The sequence below is a fragment of the Oryctolagus cuniculus genome, chromosome 2, assembly GCF_051225735.1.
Source record: "Oryctolagus cuniculus isolate XC-2025 breed Fujian yellow rabbit chromosome 2, ASM5122573v1, whole genome shotgun sequence".
Taxonomy (NCBI): Eukaryota; Metazoa; Chordata; class Mammalia; order Lagomorpha; family Leporidae; genus Oryctolagus; species Oryctolagus cuniculus.
Genome location: NC_142868.1, coordinates 63,963,072 through 63,983,962, shown reverse-complemented (window position 1 = coordinate 63,983,962; position 20,891 = coordinate 63,963,072). Strand labels below are relative to the sequence as shown.

The 20,891-nt window shown below is 38.8% G+C and overlaps 1 protein-coding gene across 4 annotated transcripts in view; it reads right to left on the bottom strand.

Moving 5' to 3' along the window:
• Nucleotides 1–20,891, bottom strand: part of LOC138848472 (uncharacterized) — a 749,635-nt gene that overhangs the window by 168,664 nt on the left and 560,080 nt on the right. For 2 of the 4 annotated variants that reach the window (XM_089325508.1, XM_089325509.1), the window contains exon 4: nt 662–742. The exons of 1 other annotated variant lie outside the window; for it this stretch is intronic. The gene's annotated coding sequence lies outside the window, so the exon portion shown is untranslated. Of the gene's footprint in view, nt 1–661; nt 743–8,639; nt 9,317–20,891 lie in introns of those variants that run through there. One more of the 4 variants, XM_089325512.1, reaches the window with a different exon arrangement.

Sequence of the window (20,891 nt, the reverse complement as noted above, 5' to 3'; positions counted from 1 at the left end):
CTCAATTAAAGCAGGTGATGTTGCTGGGTTTCAAAATAACAGCCATGCAGCCCCAATTAGCTGTCCAGTCATCTGGCAAAACAGCTGCTACGTAAATAGGACAATCACTTGGCCTTCCTGCTCAGTTTTTCAGTCTTTCCTTTAGCTGTAAGTCATTTGAAAAAATAGCTCAGCTCACTCTGTTTATATACAGAGATATGGATTTTAATGTTAGAAGTCAGGACTATGCGTAACTGATGGTGCTGGAGGCAGGGTGGTAGGCGGGGTCATGGGTCTCCTGGGACTATGGGAAGCTGTTTCTTAAGCATGCCCTGGTTATACAGATGTGCTCACTTTGGTGAAGTTCATTATCTGTGCTTTTGGAACTTGCACACGTTTCTAAATGTACATTATACTTTAAAAAATTTACTCTAAGATATACCTTTCTTCCAGAAATATAGGGACTCTCCTCGGCATTGTGTCATAGCTAGAAGGTTGTATACCAAAGTCTATTAGAAAACCACCATTTCCTTGAAAGCTTTTCCTCATTTTCCCCCTCAAATTTCCAAGCAAATAGAAGAGAATACAAAAAACATTTATTAAACAGAACTTTAAACAAAATGTGGGCATAAACAGGAGCTTTGGGACTACCATTGGATTCAGAAGTTTACATGCTGCTTACCCAAAGCGTGTGCTCTCCCTCAGTTTTGTGACAGTTTGCTTGTCAGAGTTGTCAAGCAAAGATATTGGTTGTGGCACAAGCCTGGAGAAACAGCAAAATAGAAAAACTGTTATACTATAAAGACTTCATTTTACCATAACTGTATGGATTGACTATACTACAATGTATTTATCCAGGTAACTACAAGCCAACTTGTTTATTTAACATTCAATCATTTGCTAAGTATCTTAATAGGTACCAGGCAGTGCAAAATACTTGTAGCTGTACAATGTAAAATTTTTCCTCAAGGAAATTAGGTAGACAAAGAAGTATAATAAATGTATCAAATTGGTGAGTACATAAAAGAGGTACAGGTCAAATATTATGGGATTTAGGAGTCAGAAGAGGCTACTTCCAAAGGGAGTAATGGGTAATACTTTGTCAAGGAGCTGGGATTTATGCTGTGGTTGAAGGATGCCCATGATCTCTAGAACTGGATCAGGGAAGAATGGATAGGAAGGCACTTCAGGTGCATGGGACAAAAATGACCAAGTGCCAGAGGTTGAACATAATGGGAGTGAGAAGGGAAATTAATGCATCTCAGCTTGATTGGACACATCTTCCAGATGTGAAACATATCTGGTGAAACACAGGTGAAAGCTCTGTGCTAGATATTGAGTCACTTATGATGTCCCAGGCACTCTGCTAAGCTCAGAGATTTAGCAATCAGAAAGAAAAGCATGAGCCCAGGCCTCATGGAACTCCCAATTTATCGGGGAAAAAAACGATACAAAGGAGTATGATAATATTTGGTCAGTAGTAGGAGGTTTACTGAGGAATCTGTGGGAGAGGAACCAACCCAGTCCAAGGGCACAGATAAAAAATTTGGAGTCTCAGAGAAGTGATGTTTAAGCAATGAGATTGGGTGGAAGTCAGAGTGTATAATTCAGAGGGAGGGCCTTGACACCTGCATGTTGTAGGGTGGAAGCAACCTGAAGTTTTGGGCACCAGGAGAGAGCAGCCAGGCAAGCTTCAGAGAGGCAGCTAAGCCCAAGGGAGGAGTGTTTGCAAATTCAAGCAGGCTTCATACTGAAAAGTGGTTATTTCTCTGGTGGCTCACTTATGTAGATGCAAAGGTGATTATGAAAACTTGTGGGGCTATGGAGCTGCCTGATATATGGTCATTGCACACACATCAGTACTAATTTTTATAGCAACCCTTGTATTTGTGCCTGTGCCACTGTTACAAATTATGACTGTCACTCTGGATGGGTAACATAAGAGGCTGGGGTAGGCAGTGAATTCCATAAAACGACTTATTGTTTCAGGGGTCCCTGCTGGTGATTAAAGGTCATTTTCCCTTCTCCCTTAGCAAGATTACTCTACCCTCACAAGTTAGGTGGCCTTGGGATCCTCTTATATAGGTTTTGAGAGGTGTCATCTTTGGCTGTAATACTGAGGAATAGTGGCAGGCACAGTGGCCTGGCCCTGTAGGGTTCTGTAATCTGAGCCAGGAATCTAGACACATCATATAATATTCTTTCAGTCAAGAATCCTGTGATATTATCCACATTCTCCCAGGGGCAGATGCTTCACACATGTGAAAGCCCTCATCCTCACAACAGTCCCGTGATTCAAAGCTTTCCCTGCTAAACCATGATGCCTTTCCACAGGGAAGGATTCTTGTCCATGGCACTGCACCTGACTTGTAGAGAGAACCCACTGAGTGGCCTCTGGCAGTTCACTTTTTCAGCGAAGTTTTTTCATTATCACCGGCTATTTAGAATTAGTGGCAAGCATAGTCAGAGATGTGGAGGAGATTTTACACTTTGTACTTTCTATAACTCTTAGGAAATGTGATAGATTTATATATCTATATACCCATCTATAAGTATATATTCCAGTGTTCACGATGACTGACATTAAGATTTTCAGCATGTTATTTTTATTACTCAAATACTACAGTGAAGTGATACTGATCAAGAGGCCCACCAATTTCAAGATGAACACAATAGCTTTTTAATCATAATTATTTTTCCTGGATATGCCAATATAATCTTTCCTTCACTGCTTATATTTAGGTAGTTTTAGAGCATAGTATGGTTATTTAAGTAATCATAGCATTTAATATCACTGGTGAACTACAGTCCTATTTTCTGAAAAGCAGCCTCTCCACGAAAGGGATCTTGAACATAATGCAACGATCCAGAACTTAGTTTTCCTAGGGCTAATAATAACCATCCCTAACGCCATCTCTTCTAACTATATAATTGTAATGACTTTTCATTCTTTCAAAATTATAAGATTTATAATGAGTATAATTAGATGGTAATGAAACAACACGGGGCAGGAGTGGCAGAACCCCTGGTTCATTCATCCTAATTATGAATGGACGTGACTCATGGTGGATCACTGTAGAGTTAGCCAGCAGGGTATGAGAAACTTCTAGATTGACTATGACTTGGTGATGCGGCTATACCTTATTGACAAAAGCTGTGATTTTTTTGAAAATTACAGAGCATAGAAATAACATGTTAATTTATGGAGAATATCTACTTAAGGATGCTGTTGAGTTTAGCCATGCAATCATGATTAAGGTTTCCAAATATTAAGCAAATGAAAATAATCATTTACTATTAACTTTTCTCTTGCAAAAACTATCTTCAGCTTTTAATAACTTTTAATTCTTGCAAATTTTTAGGAAACAACTATGATGTGAGAATTTATAGAAAATGCATATAGCTTACAACAGAGTGATTTATATTCTGTGCAGGTTTATAAACGGTAGCAACTGAACTGATTTCTTAAATTGGCCTTAAACTGATTTCTATGTTCATATATATATATATTTTTCTGTATTCTGAGTTTTTTTTTTCCAATCAAGCCTCCGTCAATATATATTCTGGGGGATTCAGATAAGAATCGTGACACAAATGGAAGAAGAGCACAGTGACCAGATTTCTAAGCTCTACAAACACAGGGACATGTATCATATCTGAAGATCAGAGGAAAAATGTGTCTATGATGAAAATAGACAGAGTGGAAAAAAATGGTTATTTCTGTCAGTGCTAAAAAGCTTAGAGAGTCACTGATTAAGGTCACTGCCAATTTTATCAATGAGGAAAGTGCTTTAGCAAGCTTCAAACCCTCATTTTTACCAGCCTCTGTGTAGGGAAGTGGATCACAGGACTGCCAATGTGTTCATGACCAAATACAGAGAAGATTCAGGGTCAAGTGGACTACTATTTTTTTTTAATCAGAAAACCTAAACTGTCAAAATCCACTTCCAAATAATGCATTTTATGTCTCTCTGCCCCCTTGTCTCCTTCAAGGTCATCAATATCAACAACGCCACAAAGAAGAAAAAAAAGGGAAAACAAACAAACAAACCAGGAATCACATTCACATTTGTCCTTGGCTTTTCTGGAAATAAAATTTCAACTCTTCAGGATAAAACTTTTTTTTAAAGATTTATTAGTAGAAAAGCCTTAACTCGATCATTTCTATCTATTCAGACCTAAATCCTATGCTCCATATGAATATATCTGCACAACATATTGCTGGCCAACAGGGAACCCAGCCTACATGGTTATGGAGGCCATGTTTATGAAATACTTTTCCTATCTGTAAGCTCCACATAAGAGTGCAAGATGCTTGTAAATCAACTCTTGTGGTGAGTGAATACTATAATTGAGCCTAATAGGACAAAAGCAGTAATTTCACATTAGAATATACACTTGGTACAGCTAGCTTCACAAGTTCAGACAAGTTGTCACAGAACCCTCATGGAAGACAGAATTGCCTCCCTGTAGAGCAAATGAAGAACAGTAAAGGGAAGACGTCACCTTAACTTGACACTGATAAAAGACTTGGGAAATGGAGGATGCTCTCACAAAAGCACTGCCTTTAATGGGCAAGGACCATTTAACACAGAGAGCTCTAGTAAAGGGATTTATGAGCATTGAGGCTTTCCATATGCAACAGTGGATCTCTAAGACCTCAACTCAAATCCAATAGGGCAGTTCACCTACCACCTTGAATTGTCCCTTGTATATCCTCATCCTACCAGATCCCCTTTAATTTTTGTTGATCTCTAATGTGATCACTGACCAATCTACTGTTGACTCAAGTTGCTTCTTCTGCTCATTTCCCTGTCCATGGGCTGATGAAATCCTGATGAGATATTTTTGGAAGGGTAAAGACATCTCTGTGGCTTACAGAGATATAAGGTTCCCCATATTTCCCCTCGTCCATTAGCTAAAGGTCAAAGTGTGCCCCATGTAATCCTGTGGAACTTCAAACTTCATCCTGGTGGACATAAAACCCAACTTTGCTGCTTTCAGTTGAATAGCATGTCATTCCATAGAGGCTGAGTTGCTGGAAGGAAGTGGCCAAATGAATATCACATTTTACTAGAACTAACTGAGAATTCTAAACCAGTACTACATGAAGACATCTGACTACAACTCAGTGCTTGACAGTCTTGCAATGCTATGGCTATTCATGTTCACATAAATAATTGCTACAATTTCTGAAATCTGGGTTGGGACATATGATTTTTTTTTTTTTTTTTTTTTTGGTCAGGCAGAGTGGAGAGTGGGAGAGAGAGACAGAGAGAAAGTTCTTCCTTTTGCCGTTGGTTCACCCTCCAAGCCGGCCCCGCACCGATCCGAAGCCAGGTGCTTCTCCTGGTCTCCCATGCGGGTGCAGGGCCCAAGGACTTGGGCCATCCTCCACTGCACTCCCGGGCCACAGCAGAGAGCTGGCCTGGAAGAGGGGCAACCAGGATAGAATCCGGCGCCTCGACTGGGACTAGAACCCGGTGTGCCGGCGCCACAAGGCGGAGGATTAGCCTATTGAGCCACGGCGCCAGCCGGGACATATGATCTTTATTCCTCTTTTGGGTTGGTCTTCATTGCAGACAAACATTAACTAGCAACTTTGTAGCACTGCTATTAGATTTTGAATTTGTTCATCATTTGGTTTTGCTGTGTAATTGCTGTATTGGAAATATGCTGACTCTTATTTTCTTCCTTTCCAAACATTTTGTTATACAAGTCTTACTTCTCAGGGAGGAAGAAATAGATCGGGGTGTGGCCATTCCTCAGTGAACTATAGTCAAAAGTTTTGAGAATTATTGCTATGAAAGGATGGAAGTTAGGCCAGAAAAGGTACCATGAGTGGAGAACATAAAACACTTATTACTGTTTTGGTCAGATACTCTTAGATCCCTGATTATGGGAGGGACTGGGTACCCAAGAAAGAGATATCAAGGGCAGGAAGTTCATTTGAACCTTTTCCAAGGGCAACCTTGTTTGCATATCACAGAGAACCTGACTTTGTTTCAATTTTGCCTTCTTATTCAAGTATCATGAGAACCATTAACATTTTTGCCTATAATTTTTTTTTGCCTAACATTACTAGAAATTCATTTTCTACTCAGAATGTAAATTACATTTCCTATTTGTCCTCAAACCAATGTTGCATTTCTTTATGCTTTTTATGCATGATATTTACTGTGTCTTTGACATTTTTATTTAGTAGTCAGTATTAATAAATCTTCATGAAAGTAACAGTCATTGTGATTTTGTTAAAAATGCATTGCGTTCAGTTCTTTGAAGAAGTATCAGTGTACAGCTACAAACAATCAAACAAAGGAAAAAACATGGTCATATAAGCCATCTAATTTATCTTTGCATGGATGAAATTATATATTTTGCAGAATAGTTAACTCCTTTCTGGTCTCCATTTTTTGGCCTCTTACAGGAGGAAACTAGGGTTGATGTAGTATTTTTAAAAAGTTGTCTTGGCAAAAATTTGTAGAAATCAACCCACAAGTATAATTGAGTAGTTTTTTTTAAAGACACCCCGAATTGACTAACTGGCATATTTTTGAAGCACATTATTCACATGAGCGTTCCTCCTGGTGTCTAAGCTGCATTGTCCTCCTTGTTTGTACCTATCCTTATGCTCACTGATACCTTCAGTGAGAACTGAGATATTTTTTTCTTATGGGATATACAATTTTATAAACATGATAAATCCATTTGAATTACTGCTTATATATCACATACATTTTTCCTTGGAAACACTGCTCTACTGCTCCAAAGTGTAGGTAGTAGTCCATTCCTCAAAATAATCACATATCAATAGTAAAGATATATAATATAGTTTCAGATGTATAATATAATGAGGTAGTAATTCTAATTATTTTATATATATTATTATATTTTATTTCATTTTAATAGATAAAAAACACACATAAAAATATACCACCTGGCACATTTTCAAAAAAGATTCATTTATTTGTTTGAAAGGCAGAATTATAAAAAGAGAGGGAGAGAGATCCTCCATCCCCTGTTCATTCCCCAAATGATGGCAACAGTGGGAGCTGGACAAGGCCAAAGCCAGGCACCTGGAATTCCATTCTGGTCTCCCACATGGGTGGCAGGGCCCAAGGACCGGGTCCATTTTCCTCTGCTTTCTCAGTTGTATTAACAGGGAGCTGGGTGAGAAGTGGAGCAGCCAGGACTTCCACTGGCCCCCATATGGGATGCTGGCATACCAGGCAACAGCTTCACTTGCTGTACCACAATGCCAGCCCCATATCTTAAGACCTGAAAATATATTTTGTTTTGCTCTTGCTTGACTCACTTCTAATAGCAGTTGGTCTGTGACAAAACTTCTTTTTTTCTTCCCTGCTGGGAAGAATTTCTGTTAATATAGTTTCAAAGAAGCTTAGATTTGCATGAGATAAAAAGAAAACAGTGATACTAGGGGAAAAAAAAGGAAAAGGGAAATAGTAGGTCATCAAATAAAATAATTTACTGCAGTTTTAACTGCTTTACTGTCTTTCATAAGAAGTATGGTAACACCTAGGGGAATGGTGAGAGTTTATGGTCTTCTAGACTTCCGGCTACTGTATGTGCAGTTCTTCCTATTTATTGTTATTTTACCTGGTATTTGTAAAAGAGTTTTTTTGGTGGATGTACGTTAGAAGGTTTACATAATTAAAACACATTGCCAATATCAAAGAAAACTGCATCAAGTTCTCAGAGTGCCTGCACTCTCGTGTTCACTGTGGCACTATTTATAATAGCCAAGGCGATCAACTGAGGCGTCCCACAGCACATGAACAGATAGAGAAAGTGTGGTCTAACTGGATTCTGAAATATTCTCAAGCTATAAAAAGAATGACAATTTGTCATCTGCAACAAAATGGATGGAAGTGGAGGCCACAAAGTGAAATAAGCCAGGCCCTGGAAGACAAGCACCGCTTGTTGTCCCTCATGTACAGAACAGTGGATCGCCACGAAAACAGAAGAGTGACCACTAGACCTAGGAAAGGTGGGGGGCGAGGGTTGACAGGGAGGTCAGATAGCATGAAAACAGTTACACAGAGTGTCCTGCAGCACAGTGCGGTGACCACAGTGTACAACTACCTAGGACAGACTTTAGGAGGAACTAGGAGAGAACTTCGTAGACTCTAAACACAAAGAAATGATGCATAGGGAGATAGAAATGCTAATTCTGGTGGCTGGATCATTACACATTTTTTGTATACATGTAACACAGTGTATCATAAGCATGTACAATTACTATGTGCCAATTTAAAAAAAAAACAAAGCCCTGCTTCTTTGAAAATCAAATTAAATATCTACTTTTTCTTTAAGGAACCCTTTTAACGAACGGTGCTTTTTAACACGCTATCGAATAATGACACTTTCTATGCAGTGCTAATGTCTCAAACATTAACACAGAATGTATTAGTTTCTACCCAAACTAAAGACAAATCAATGGTGAAGAGGTGAGCATAGATCACAGAGTGGATCAGGGTTAATCTGTTGGGTACATTTCTCACAGAGGCCCAAGAGAAAAATAAAGAGATCACATCGGCAAAATTCCACAAATTTTTAGTTCTCTTAATGACAATGGAATTGCTGTGCACTAATCAGACATTCACAGAGCAACTGGCACAAAGGGATTACTAAAAACAATCGGGGCAGGTAGGTCAAAGGGAAATAAGAGGAGAAATACAAGTAAAAGAAAATGATTCACGGACAAAAGCACATTCTTCCATGAAACCATTACTCAGCTAAACGAATAAAGAGAGAGATGTTAAACACCATCAATGAGCTTACTTCTCGGGCTACATTATAGGACAAAGGCGTTTTGACAGGTCATAGACTTGAGAAGTATTAGGGGCACTGGAAAAAGGACAGAACCTCAGATAGAAAGAAAGAAGAAAAGATACACATCAAGAACCCTAGACAGACCTGTGTACAGAAGTAGTGAGTGAAACACTCAGCAAGCTCCAGCCGTGCCTGGAGGATTGTCCGCGTGATGAATATTTCAGGTGCATCTTGAGATCCGTATATTTTTCAAAGACAAGCAGACAAGATGTGTTTTACACCTGTTAAAGACTTCTGATTGGCATATATGTTGAAAGACTGCCTTGACACAGAAAGGCAGAGTGTTCCTCAAAAGCCATAGCCATGAAATATTTATTCCACCTTCCTCACAGCAAACACTGAGTTGACTCTGTGACATAAAGCTCTACTAATAATGCCAACGAAATTACATCTTGTGTTAAATGATTTTTCTTCGACGGTGAACCAGGTCTTGTTTGTCATAGATGATCAGAAAGAATAATGCAAGCTATAGTTTACAGCGTTCCTGTAAAAGACAATAAATGTATTTGCAAGCTTTATAGCACAGGGAACATAGGATCTGCTAAATGTTTCCTAAGAAAGACAACGCTGGATGATTTTTTTTTATCTGGGATTGTTTAGTTTCTTTTTAATTTCAAAATTACATTTTTTGTCGATATCAACCCCTGCTTGCGAGCAGCTTTTGTATATAAAAATGCTGTAGCTATCCCTTTGAGTATACTTTTTTATTAAGCAAGGCAAAGACTCATGTGTCTCCAAATATTGCTCAAATCTCCAAAGCCAGCTGAATAAATAAACATTATGTGATCTGTAGCCCAAAAGTCTGCAAAAGACTCCACAGGATGTAAAAAAAACTATGATTCCTTTAAGTATTTCTTGGAGCCAATGAGCAGGAGTTTTGTTTAAGTTCTGGGACCCTTGAGCCTCCATAAAAATAACTTTGAAATATTATATTATGTGTGAAAATTTTACACACATGCACATTTATAATCAGCAGGCAGGGTCTCTGCCCTTCCTCAACCTGATAACCAACCATAGGGCCTACTCAAACATGAAGAAAATAAAAGATTCAGAATTCTAAAGCACATAATCCCATGCCATTTAGAACCATGTGCATTTCTGAAACCTTCTATTATGGCAAATCTTTTAGTTGCATTTTCTGTGGAATTGTCTGGTTCTCATTATCAAAGTCTAAAGAAATTTGATACAGTCATGTAACACTTGGCGAAGGAGTGTTAGAAAAATGCATTCCGAAGTGTTCAGCTTATCTTTTCTTTCCAAAGCAGTAACTACTGTCTGACTTTCCTCCTCTGGAGAAGCCAGTTGGGAGGGTGAAGAAAAAAAAAAATCAGACCACAGTAAATTAAGCAATGGCCCTGTGCCTGAATCAATCACCGACGTCAGCCTTTAAACAATGAATTGTAGTTAACAGGCACTACGGCAACATTAACATGGAGAATTCTTACTCCTGTCTGTAGCTTGTGTGCCGTGCCTGTCTCTGAACCAAGCTGGCCACAGTCAGACAATGTGGGCAAAGCGTGAGGTTGGCAGTGACTGTAACTATAATCATCAGATGGCTGGCGACTAGGCTCTGGGAATCAGATCACAGACACCCAGACACGGGCTGGGCACATTGTACTCTGTTTTGACCAGACTCAAGGATTACATATCATTCTTTCTCAAGAGTGAATCAGATGTTGAAGAATGTCTGGGGGCAGGGATGGGGTGGGGTGGGAAATCATCAATAACTTCAAAGGAAATTTGGTGTGTCTTAGTCCAACAGGTACATTTTTTGTCTTACTCATATAAATCAGTTATTTAGTTATTACACAAATATTGTTCAGCCAATGCTAGATGCACATCTGATCAATTAAGACAGAACTCTGTTTTTGCAATTCAAGCTTTTAAAAGCTTTATAGTTAAAATACACTGCAAAGGCATGCTGGGATAATTGGCTGTCAAAGTACACTGGTACCACTGAGTACTCTTAAAATAGCAGGAAATACAAGTGAACACTGGAAAGGAAAGCACTATTTCACTTTTTCAAATACAGCATATTGCACCTTGGAGTTCACAATGGGATATTTGCTGAGAGCCTACAATTAACTCATAATGATGAGAACCACAGTAACAAACATTTCCTCAGCAAAACACCCGCTTGTTTTCATAATTTTCCATCTTTTGCTATTTCCTTGTCAGTTTTAAGTCTGTCAGTGTTAATCAAGAAAATAATGGAGAAAAGAGCAAATCATTTTTCTAGAAGGGGGCCCACTTATTTAAATGAGCTATGAAGAAAAAAGACTTTTTGATAAAAGCTATTATATCATCAGACAGTTCATATTTGTAAAGTTGTTTTACTTTAAAAAAAAAGCCAGAACCAAAGAATCAAAATGCTCCTTCCCTCCAGATCACCCGGAACAGCTGTCTCCTGACTCACCTTCCCCCACCTGTCCTGGTTGGGTGAATCTCTCCGAATACGTTTTCATTATGCCACTCCCCTGCTCAGATCCCTTCAAGAGCTATCTAATACCACTGGTACACGGCCTACATTCTTCAGACAGGCATTAAGCTACAATCTGGTTCCAATTTTCTTTTTGCCCTATTCCCAGGACTCCCTTAAAAGGTAACAGCCCATGTGAATTCTCTGCTCCAGTCCACTCTATCACCTTTGAAAAGACTCTACACTTTATTCTTTTCCTGTGATGTCCCTCGGCAGCTCCCTGACTGGGGCTTACCCCCTTCCTTTCTCTGGAACACCCTTTAGTGCTGGCTTGGACCAGGCATGGCTCCTTGTTCTGCAAATGCATGCTGGCTCTGCATGAGACTGCAAGCTTCGTGGGAGCAGGGATCTATCTCCTATCCTTTTAAGCACCTTATCTTGTATTGGGAGGCACTTGATAAACAACTACCCACTGACAGAATAGCGGTTGAGCATTCTGAATCCAAAATTCTGAAATCTGAAATGCTTCAAAATCAAAAATGTTTTGAGTGCTAAAATGAAGCCACAAGTGGCAACTTCACACCTAACCTCCTGTGATGGTGCAGGTGCACTAAAAAACTGTGCACAATCACCCCAGGCAGTGTTTAAGGAATACGTAAAACATAAATGAATTCTGTGTTTTCACTTGAGACCCATCCTCAAGAAATCTCATTATAGGTGTGCAAACATTCACAAATCTGAAAAAAATCCAAAATCTGAAACACTTCTGGTCCAAAGCATTTCAAATAAGGGATTCTCAATCAGTAATACACAAACCATTAGCCCAGAATGTGATGCACTTCACCTGTGTGATTTAGAAATAGGCAGCTCATTGCAAAAATGAAAGAAAATAAAACAAAACAAAACAAAATCACTTTTCCCCTCAAATTTCCCTACAATCTCTCTAAAGTAAGAGTAAGGCAAACAGCAAATAAAGCATCCAACGTATTTGGGCCGAAGTTGTGAAGTCTATATCTAATCTTAATTTACTGCATATCAAAATGCATTCCAAAGCTCAACAATTTTAATGCACATAAACGATCATAAAGATACTTTGGATATTGAGGAGCAGATGAATGCCTCATGCGATCAGAAGTCCTGCGTCCAGGTTTGGCTTTTGGTTTGAAGGCAGAGTCTGAGGAGAAGACTGTGGTTAGAACTGCCTCACTGCTTCCATGCTGGTCCTCTGTCATCCTTTCTCCTTGCAAGAGGGAACGCCATATTCCTTTAATGAAATCCTGACCTTGACCCTCCTCTGTTTACACACTAAAATGATTACCCCATCACGTCTTAAAAAAATATATAATTTCTTTCGATGACTTGCAAGGCCCACTGCTCAGATCTCATCCCATACCACCCCTGTCCTCACCCACCAACTTCCAACCAGCGTACCCTTTCTTCTGCTCCTCTTTGGGTTATTGTTCACATGAACCAAAATCTCTTGCCCTTGATATTTTCCTGTTTAGTTTCTATGTTCATTCTCAAAAATTTTCCTCAACAGGGGCCTTCTTTTCATCAAATTCATAATCATATCATTTACCTGATTGTCACATCACTGTTTAACTAGCCTGTTGTGGGATCCAAAATAACCTTATGTGTTTAGATGTTTACTTGTGTTTGTCTATCACTTGCCACTAAAATATAAACACCTTGGATCCAGTTCAGTAATTTGTTTATATTGATTAACACTGTATTCTTCCCAAATTGCTTGAAAGAAAACACGTGGTCAGTAATTCTTTGCAAAAAGAATAAACTTACCTTGTGCATAGAGCTAGCGAGTGACAGAGGTAACCCTGGAACCCAAGTCTTTCTATTGCTGTAGCCAATTTGTGCTGCCTCCGCCTGTGCCCTGCGCTGAGTGTGCTGCAGTCATCTATTTCACCATCCTCATTGCTGAGCTCGGCCTTTCTCTGTGGAGCCCTAGATCCGAGCCCTACATAAAGGTTACAGAAAAAGCCTGTGTGCCTGTCAAGTCTGGGAAGAGCAGCCTGTGCCAATCACAGCGCTGTGACCACAAAACATCATCCCACACTGGAAAGCCATCACAGAAGTGTCAGGGGGAGGAACAACTGATGGGGTCACTTAGAACTGTGTTAGAAACTATTCAGCCTTTACTGCCAACGTCTAAGCTGTGCAGAATTGAGAAAATGGATGGAAAGGGTATACTATGCAACTTGGATCAAAACACTTTACTCAATAATCAGATACTGGAGAGAGTAGGGAAAGCCCACAGTGAAGTCTCAAGCAGGTTGATGGGAAGATTATGGTGCCATTGGGAGAGCTGGGATACCTAAAAGGAGAGGGCATCCAGCCGATGAAGACAGGGACCATGCTCAGTCCTATCTTAGAATTACTGATCTTCGTATAATGTTGATGCTCAGAAAAAAATTGTCCAACATCCTATTTTCCCTGATAAGTTATAAAGAAGGGGAAAATGGGGTAAGAATAACTAACTTCCTCAAGATCTGGAACCATATCCTCCTCCCTTTCTCTCTGCCTCATTTTTCTTGTTTTCTTCTTCACAGGACTTGATAGACAGCTATGAATAAAATAAATGCTCCAAAGACGCTGGTCACATAGAAAGTTCAAAAACAAGACTTCGCCAGTTTTTATATCTTAAATATTATTCAGATTCCAAGAATTTCTGCAAAGAAGGATAATGTCTTCCAGAAGTGATGGTTCACTTTCCTCATTTGAAAAGTGGGGTAAACCAACCTTTGTAAGTTCTCGTGAGAGTCACAAAATAATACTGCGCTCGGGACGTGTAGCAGGATGCTTCAATCATGATACTTCAATGATAAGTCACTAATAGTTCTGCTTCAGTTATACTTGTTTTGTGTTGGGTTTTTAGAACTGCTGTAGAAAGCTTAGAGAAATACATGCTGATATCAAACTTGAATTAGTAACCTTATGCTATCAGACAGCATTCAATAAATGCCTAATTACATGTGCTATTTTGAAAATAAAATTCTAAAATGGAGAAATAATATTACCACATTTCTTTATCCAAAACACAAGGGAAGTTTATATTGTAACAAAACACAATGGCAAGGTAACTCTAACCCACTTCTGTTGTTGGTCAATGTACATAAACATTGCTTTTTTTTCTTTTCAAGGCAAAAAAGGAAAAGTTGCATCATTGTCTTATAAATAGAACTCAGTGCCCCTTTTCCATTACCTGTTATACTTCTATCAGCTGGTCTATTCCACCCAATGTGTATACCCAACAAATGATTTCAGTTCCAAAGTAGAAAAGGCAGCCTTTAAAATAATTCAGCCTTGCCTATATTCATAGCAAATCTCTGTGCTGATTAATGTATATTCCACTGACCATAATGCTAATCTGAGAAGGCAACATTTGGGGACCAAGTTTTCTTCACAGAAGTTCATCATTAGTTCATCATTGATAGAGGCCAACTTGAGCCCCTTAATGAATCATGACTAACTTAAAAATTAGAAAAATATGACAAAATAACCCCACAGGGCTTGATTGCTTGGACTCTTCTGGTCTAAAATTACTTGAAATGTTAAACATGTTGGTAAAAGAATAATGAGCCACCACCAAATCAGACAAAGCATGCAAATTATGCTTCCTGTCATAGATTGTCTTAAAGATGTAAATGCCTATCCTGTCATGATTCTACAACAATTTATTTGCAATTTAACAGCATTGTAATGTCAAACATTACCATTTATTGCCAGTTGGAAAGGGGAAAAAATGGGAAACTCTGTGTCTGGGGAGGGATTCTGTAGTTTGGCACATTTGCTGGTTCTTAAATTAAACTGCTTTTCTGAACGAGTTTGCCTATGAGTGCGTGGTAGCCCAATGTTCTTCTTACTAATTTGGATTGCTGGAGGCCAGAGAATCATTGAGTGGTTCCATTCATGAACAGCAGATGATGCATGACAAAGCTGTAATGCTCTTAGGAGGAAGTTAGCTTGAAGAGCTGTACTATACCAGAGGGGGTTTTGATAAAACTTCCATCCAGGCTACAAATTGTAGACATTGATTTGAAATAAATTGTGACTGATGATCAGTCGATGACGATTTCCATAATCATTATGCCGTCAGTAATTTATCAAGGTAATGATATTTGTGTCCCCGATGTCACATTCATCCTGTACCGAGGGACTGAAGAACATGCTGTGATTTTTAAAAGCCCTTATTAAGAACCGACTGGTTGTGTTATACTTCCAACTGTACAGTAATCAGTGGGATGGCTACAAGTGAATAAAACATTTTAAAAATCCTGCTAGGATTGTAATAAAATTCTTTTGACAAAATCTTCTGTAGCACAAAGGCAGAGATCTTATGCTTACAGCATTTTAATTAAATCTCCCTTATCAAGATTGCTCAGTGTAGTTTGCCAGTATGCTTTGGAAAGAGATATTACAGCATGCTGGGTGAAGCAATCTGCCAGAGAACTTCCTCACCCTCCTGGACCATTTTCCCCCAGTCTCCTTGTGCTCCCTTTCAGATCGCAGTCATTTCTTAACAACCTGATTTTCAGCGTGTGTATAGTCAACACATGCATCCCATAGCCTGCATTTACTCCTGTTAGATTTCAAAACTGCTGAACAATATTCCCATCCTTATTGAGAAAAGATGCTAATGACATTAAACACTAAATGTCATAAGTATCTCTTCACTAAAAGTGAAAGTGAGCTGAGAAAGTCAATGAGAGTGATATAATTAACACAATTAACAAACGTGTTTTGAGATTGCCATTATAAAATGAATTACGATTAGATTGCAAATGTTATAGGATCATTTATATTTTCATCGAGCATAGTTTAAATACATAGAATCCTATATAGTTTCAAGAATTTCATGAATATTCTAGTTTGGCAACTTAAAAGTTTAACTAAAGTTAACACAAAGCATTTTGATTGGAATCAGAAAGTAGAGTATTAGCCATCCGTTTTATTAACTCTATTTATTCAGTTCATGGCAATATACTCCTAACAAGATTATACACATAACACATGTCTGGAACGCCTAGAGTTAATGATCTAATAATTAATAAAATTACTTGATATTGACTACATAAACATCAACTTTTCTAGGCTCTAAAAAAGTACAGATAACTATACATCTACAAATTTCCATTTGTTTTACAAATATTCCTGTCTTCATTGGTCTCAAAAAAATGATGATGGCTCTGTATGCTCAACTCTTACAGCATTTACATCCTGCCTTGCTTTGATTCCTGGACTTCCTATTTTATTATTTATTACCTTTATTGTAGTAAAATAGTCACAACATAAAATTTACTCTTTCAACCACTTCTAAGAGGACAATGGAGTGCCATTAAGAGCATTTACAGTGTTCTACAACCAGCATTGTTATACCTGGCTTCCTTACTTTTAAGCTGTTATTTACCTTCAGTGTGTCACCTGAAAGTAGGAGTATGATGACAACAATTTCATGCTGTTTCTGTGAAAATTCCATGAGATGGTATGTGTTAAGCTTGCACAGTATATAAGAAGTGCCGAATATATACTCCCGTTATTCTGAGTCCTTTTCTTCTAATACAGACATTTCCTAACTCTTTCAAGGGCAAAAAATACCAATTGGAATGTCACTATGGATGTGAATATCTCACATTTATTTTATAGAAAATGCTACGTATTACTAGTGCTTCCACAAATAGCTCATTAGAACCCCGCCATAAAACCCCATGTAACAAACAAGTAGGCCAGCTTTTGTGTTCTGATCTTACAAGTGAGAAAAGTGAATCTCTGGAAACTGGAATCATTTACCCAGGCCCTAGCACCAGTGAGTGGTAGAGTTAGCGACTGACCTCAATTTAGGAGGTAGCCAATTATAAGGATGAATAAATGAATGATATAAAAGAACTTGAGTGTTTCTGACCCCAGACTCTATACTCCTGACACACAACATGGACTTACTGGAGTCTAACTCTCACAAGGGAGGAAAGCCCAAGGACTCCTGTGGGTGCTTACCCCTTTGAATTCTTTGAAGGTGACTTTTCTCTTGGTTGGACTGGAAAAGTTTGCCTTGGGTACTTGGAACCAGTGTTCCGAATCTGTAGGTCTGATCAACAGGCAGGCCAGTGGCCTGAAAGACCACTTAAAATCAATGGCTTAGGCTTTCTTCTTGTTTGTAGAAGATGTCTTTCAAGGGACATACAGCTTTGTAGACCTATAAAGCCGTGCAATGGAAGTATATTTATGTCCTTATAGACCTCTGAGCGAGGTTTAGAATTCAGAGGATGATGACAAGGGTGCCAACCTTGTACTACAGTACTGATGTTTTCCCAAGTACATCTTTAGATAGGTAAATATTTCTGTAATGTTCTTTTGGAAAGTGTTTGTATTTGAGCCATGTGTATGGTGAGTGTATGTGTATGTATGTGCTTGATTCAATTCTTACCTGTTGGAATACCAGGAAGAATGAGCAGGTGTATCTATCTATAATAGAGGAGTCCTTTATAAGGATCAAACTTGCAAAGGCAGAACCTGTTCCCGATTGTTTTGTTGAAATTGAAGGGCTAAAAGGCTCTTTGGCTAGTCTAACAGCCATCATCCTGCACCACAGGGCATATTTCTAGTCTGGATAACTCAGACAAAATGGATCAATGCACTTGACTGTGTTGTACAGATTGAATTTGGGAGGTCCTAGAGGGTGTGGTGCACAAACGATACTGTGCATTGGACCATGCAGAGAGTAGATGGTCCTGCCTTGCCATGAGTGACAAAGTCAAATAATGGTCATTTGTATAACGCAATGCTCTCCAAGGGGAGAGTGGTCCTCAAATCAGCATGAGGACAGCAATGAAGCTGCCCTTGGAGTGGAGAAGGAGGCTGACACTGGAGTTTCACCTGTAAAAGAGCCATCTCCTTGGGTGAGGGGTGGTTCCCAGATCACCTCATGGATCCATGGGTTGCTTGTGTTGCAATGACCTGGGACTGAAAATGGAGCATGCTTGCTTGCTGGTGGTAGCTCTCACCAGGGCATCCTATCCACCCTATCCTGCGGGAGCTCACCCTGTGACACCAAACTGTGCCCTATACAGTGGCAATGGATTTTGGAAATGAAGCAATTAGGAATGTGTGGAATGGTGGAGAGGAAAAATTGAAAATAAGAGAGCATACATTTATTAAGTATTTTCAGAAAAAGGTAATTTGGAAAATGTGCAAAAATGTTCAATAAAACAAAGAATGCTTTTGAAGATAATCTCTAAAGAATTTTGCCTCAGTAACTATTTATTTGAAAGTCAAAGTGACCAACACATGTGCACACAGACACAGACACAGACACAGAGGAAGACAGAGCATGTACACACATAGGCTTCCATTCACTGGTTCACTCCCCAAATGATCACAACAGCCATGCCTGCTCCAGGCTGAAACCAGAAGCCAGAAATCCCATCCAATTCGCTCATGTTTGTGGCAGAGACTCAAACACTTGAGCCTTCATTTGTGCCTCCTACATACATTAGCAGAGAGCTGAACTGGAGGCAGAGCAGCTAGGACTTGAACTGGAGGATGTGGGCGTCCCAGGGGGCAGCGTATCCTGCTGCACCATGATGCCTGCCCCAGTGGGGCAGAATTCTAAGGAAAGTATTTCACTCATTGTATTTTGAATATTTTCACATTAAAATTGAAAATGTAGAACATATAATGACATGTCACAAAGAAGGAGTAATTAACCTACTTAAAAAACATTTATGGAGAATATATGTATTCATGCAAATAATATTTTTATTATAGTAACATAGTTTGTAGATTTGTAAGAATTATAGTTTAAATTTTTGAAAATTCCTCAATATACCAACTATTACTGTACTGTAGAAATATGGATTTTTGTTAAACTTTGAAAGTTTTGAGAAATATAAACTTCCTATGCAGCTTTTTCAAACAAATGTCATTTAAAAATATTTTAAATGTCATTTGAAAGGAGTAAATACCAAAATTTATTTCTAGACATATTTGATACAAAAATGTATCAAATTTCTATTAACAGCATATACGATGATTTATTCTGTGCTATTACAATTTTATCTCTTGTTAATCAAACCATATTGACTAACAAAGTAGCTAAAGCTGTTAGAAATGTATTGGTAGTGCTGACTTACAGGAGGAGAGGGAAGCTGAGAGGCAACAGGGAAATGAGGGTTAGATAGAAGATAGCTGAGACGTGAAAATAAAAATAAACATAAAAAGAGACCAGCAAGGGACAAACCTCATGTAACAAACTGGGGAAATACAGGAAAGAGAAGTGAGGAGAGTGCAATCAGAAAAGGGAGGGAAAGAGAAAAGGCAATGGAGAAAGGGGAACGCAATTTGAGTGTGTGTGTGTCATTGATGATATGTTGAGACAGAAAGACAGAGGCAGACAGATGGACAGATGGAGACTTTTAATCTCAGTATGTGCACAAAAGTAGCAGCTCTTTCTTCCCCATCTGCCTTCCACTTAACATTAATGTCAGTGCTTCCTTCATGTCATAGCAGAGCTATGGAAATTGTCTGTGTGTCTCTCAACGTACCATAATGGGTATTTCAGAATTTTCAAAGATAATTCATAAAAATACGAACAATGTCTGTGGACTGTCATACAGAGGGGCCTGAGGAAACTCAACGCGCATCAGCTTGAAGGATGACACCACGTTCCATTAACTTGCTTTTGCTTTGACTTTTTAAGTGGCTTTTAAAAACATTTTTGAATTTTTAAACACATTAAAGAAACACTGTAATGCTTTTTAGTGTGTGAGTATGTAAAGCATATATTTTTTCCTGCAGCATAATTGAAACCTAATTAATCATTTCTCTAGAGATTTGTTTTTTAAAGACATCTTACTGTGACAACAATAGGAAGACGGCTTTGTTCAACATCACTGAAAATGTTGTAGTTGGGACAACATCATCTTGTGAAAGCGTGTACACATTTTTATTAGCTATATTCAGAAAACTTACCAACAAAATTAACAGTCTGATTGAGATGCCTGTGTAGATCCTCACATCTTTTTCAGGACAGGAATTATTTCTCTTTACCTTTGAAATCAAGAAACTGACTTACACAGCTATATTACGTTTATTAATTTCCTTTCCATTCATGAATTAGGACCAGAGTGCTCTCCCTCTAGTTGTAGATTCAAAGCTACTGAACACTTTCTTCTGATTTTTTTAGTGTTGATTTAATTATCTAGACAATCCCCCTCTCTGAAGCTGAAATGTGAATGCTTGGTTGTACCGTTTATAAGTGAACTGTAAGGTTTAGTGCCAAATGGTTATTTTTTGCTTATCCATCTGGAGCTCACAAAACAAATGGATGTGTGGGTTTTCCTATATGCTGAAGCCAATTGACTCAAGCGGATCTGCTGTCTTCATCTTAGAATCGTGGCATCAGCCCACACAATCTCCAATAGTAGCCTCCACCACCATGCCAGTACCGAAGACATTCAGGGCTCCTCTCACATTCCAGGTCCTCACCACGTTCTGCCTTTGGAAAACTGGCCCAGAGAGTCAGCGCTGAAACTAATTAATTCACTAGACCACGGTTTTCTCTTGTAAACACCTTCTTAATTCCTCAGTCCCTCCACCCACCCCCAAAACAGTCAATCTTGTACTATTTGGA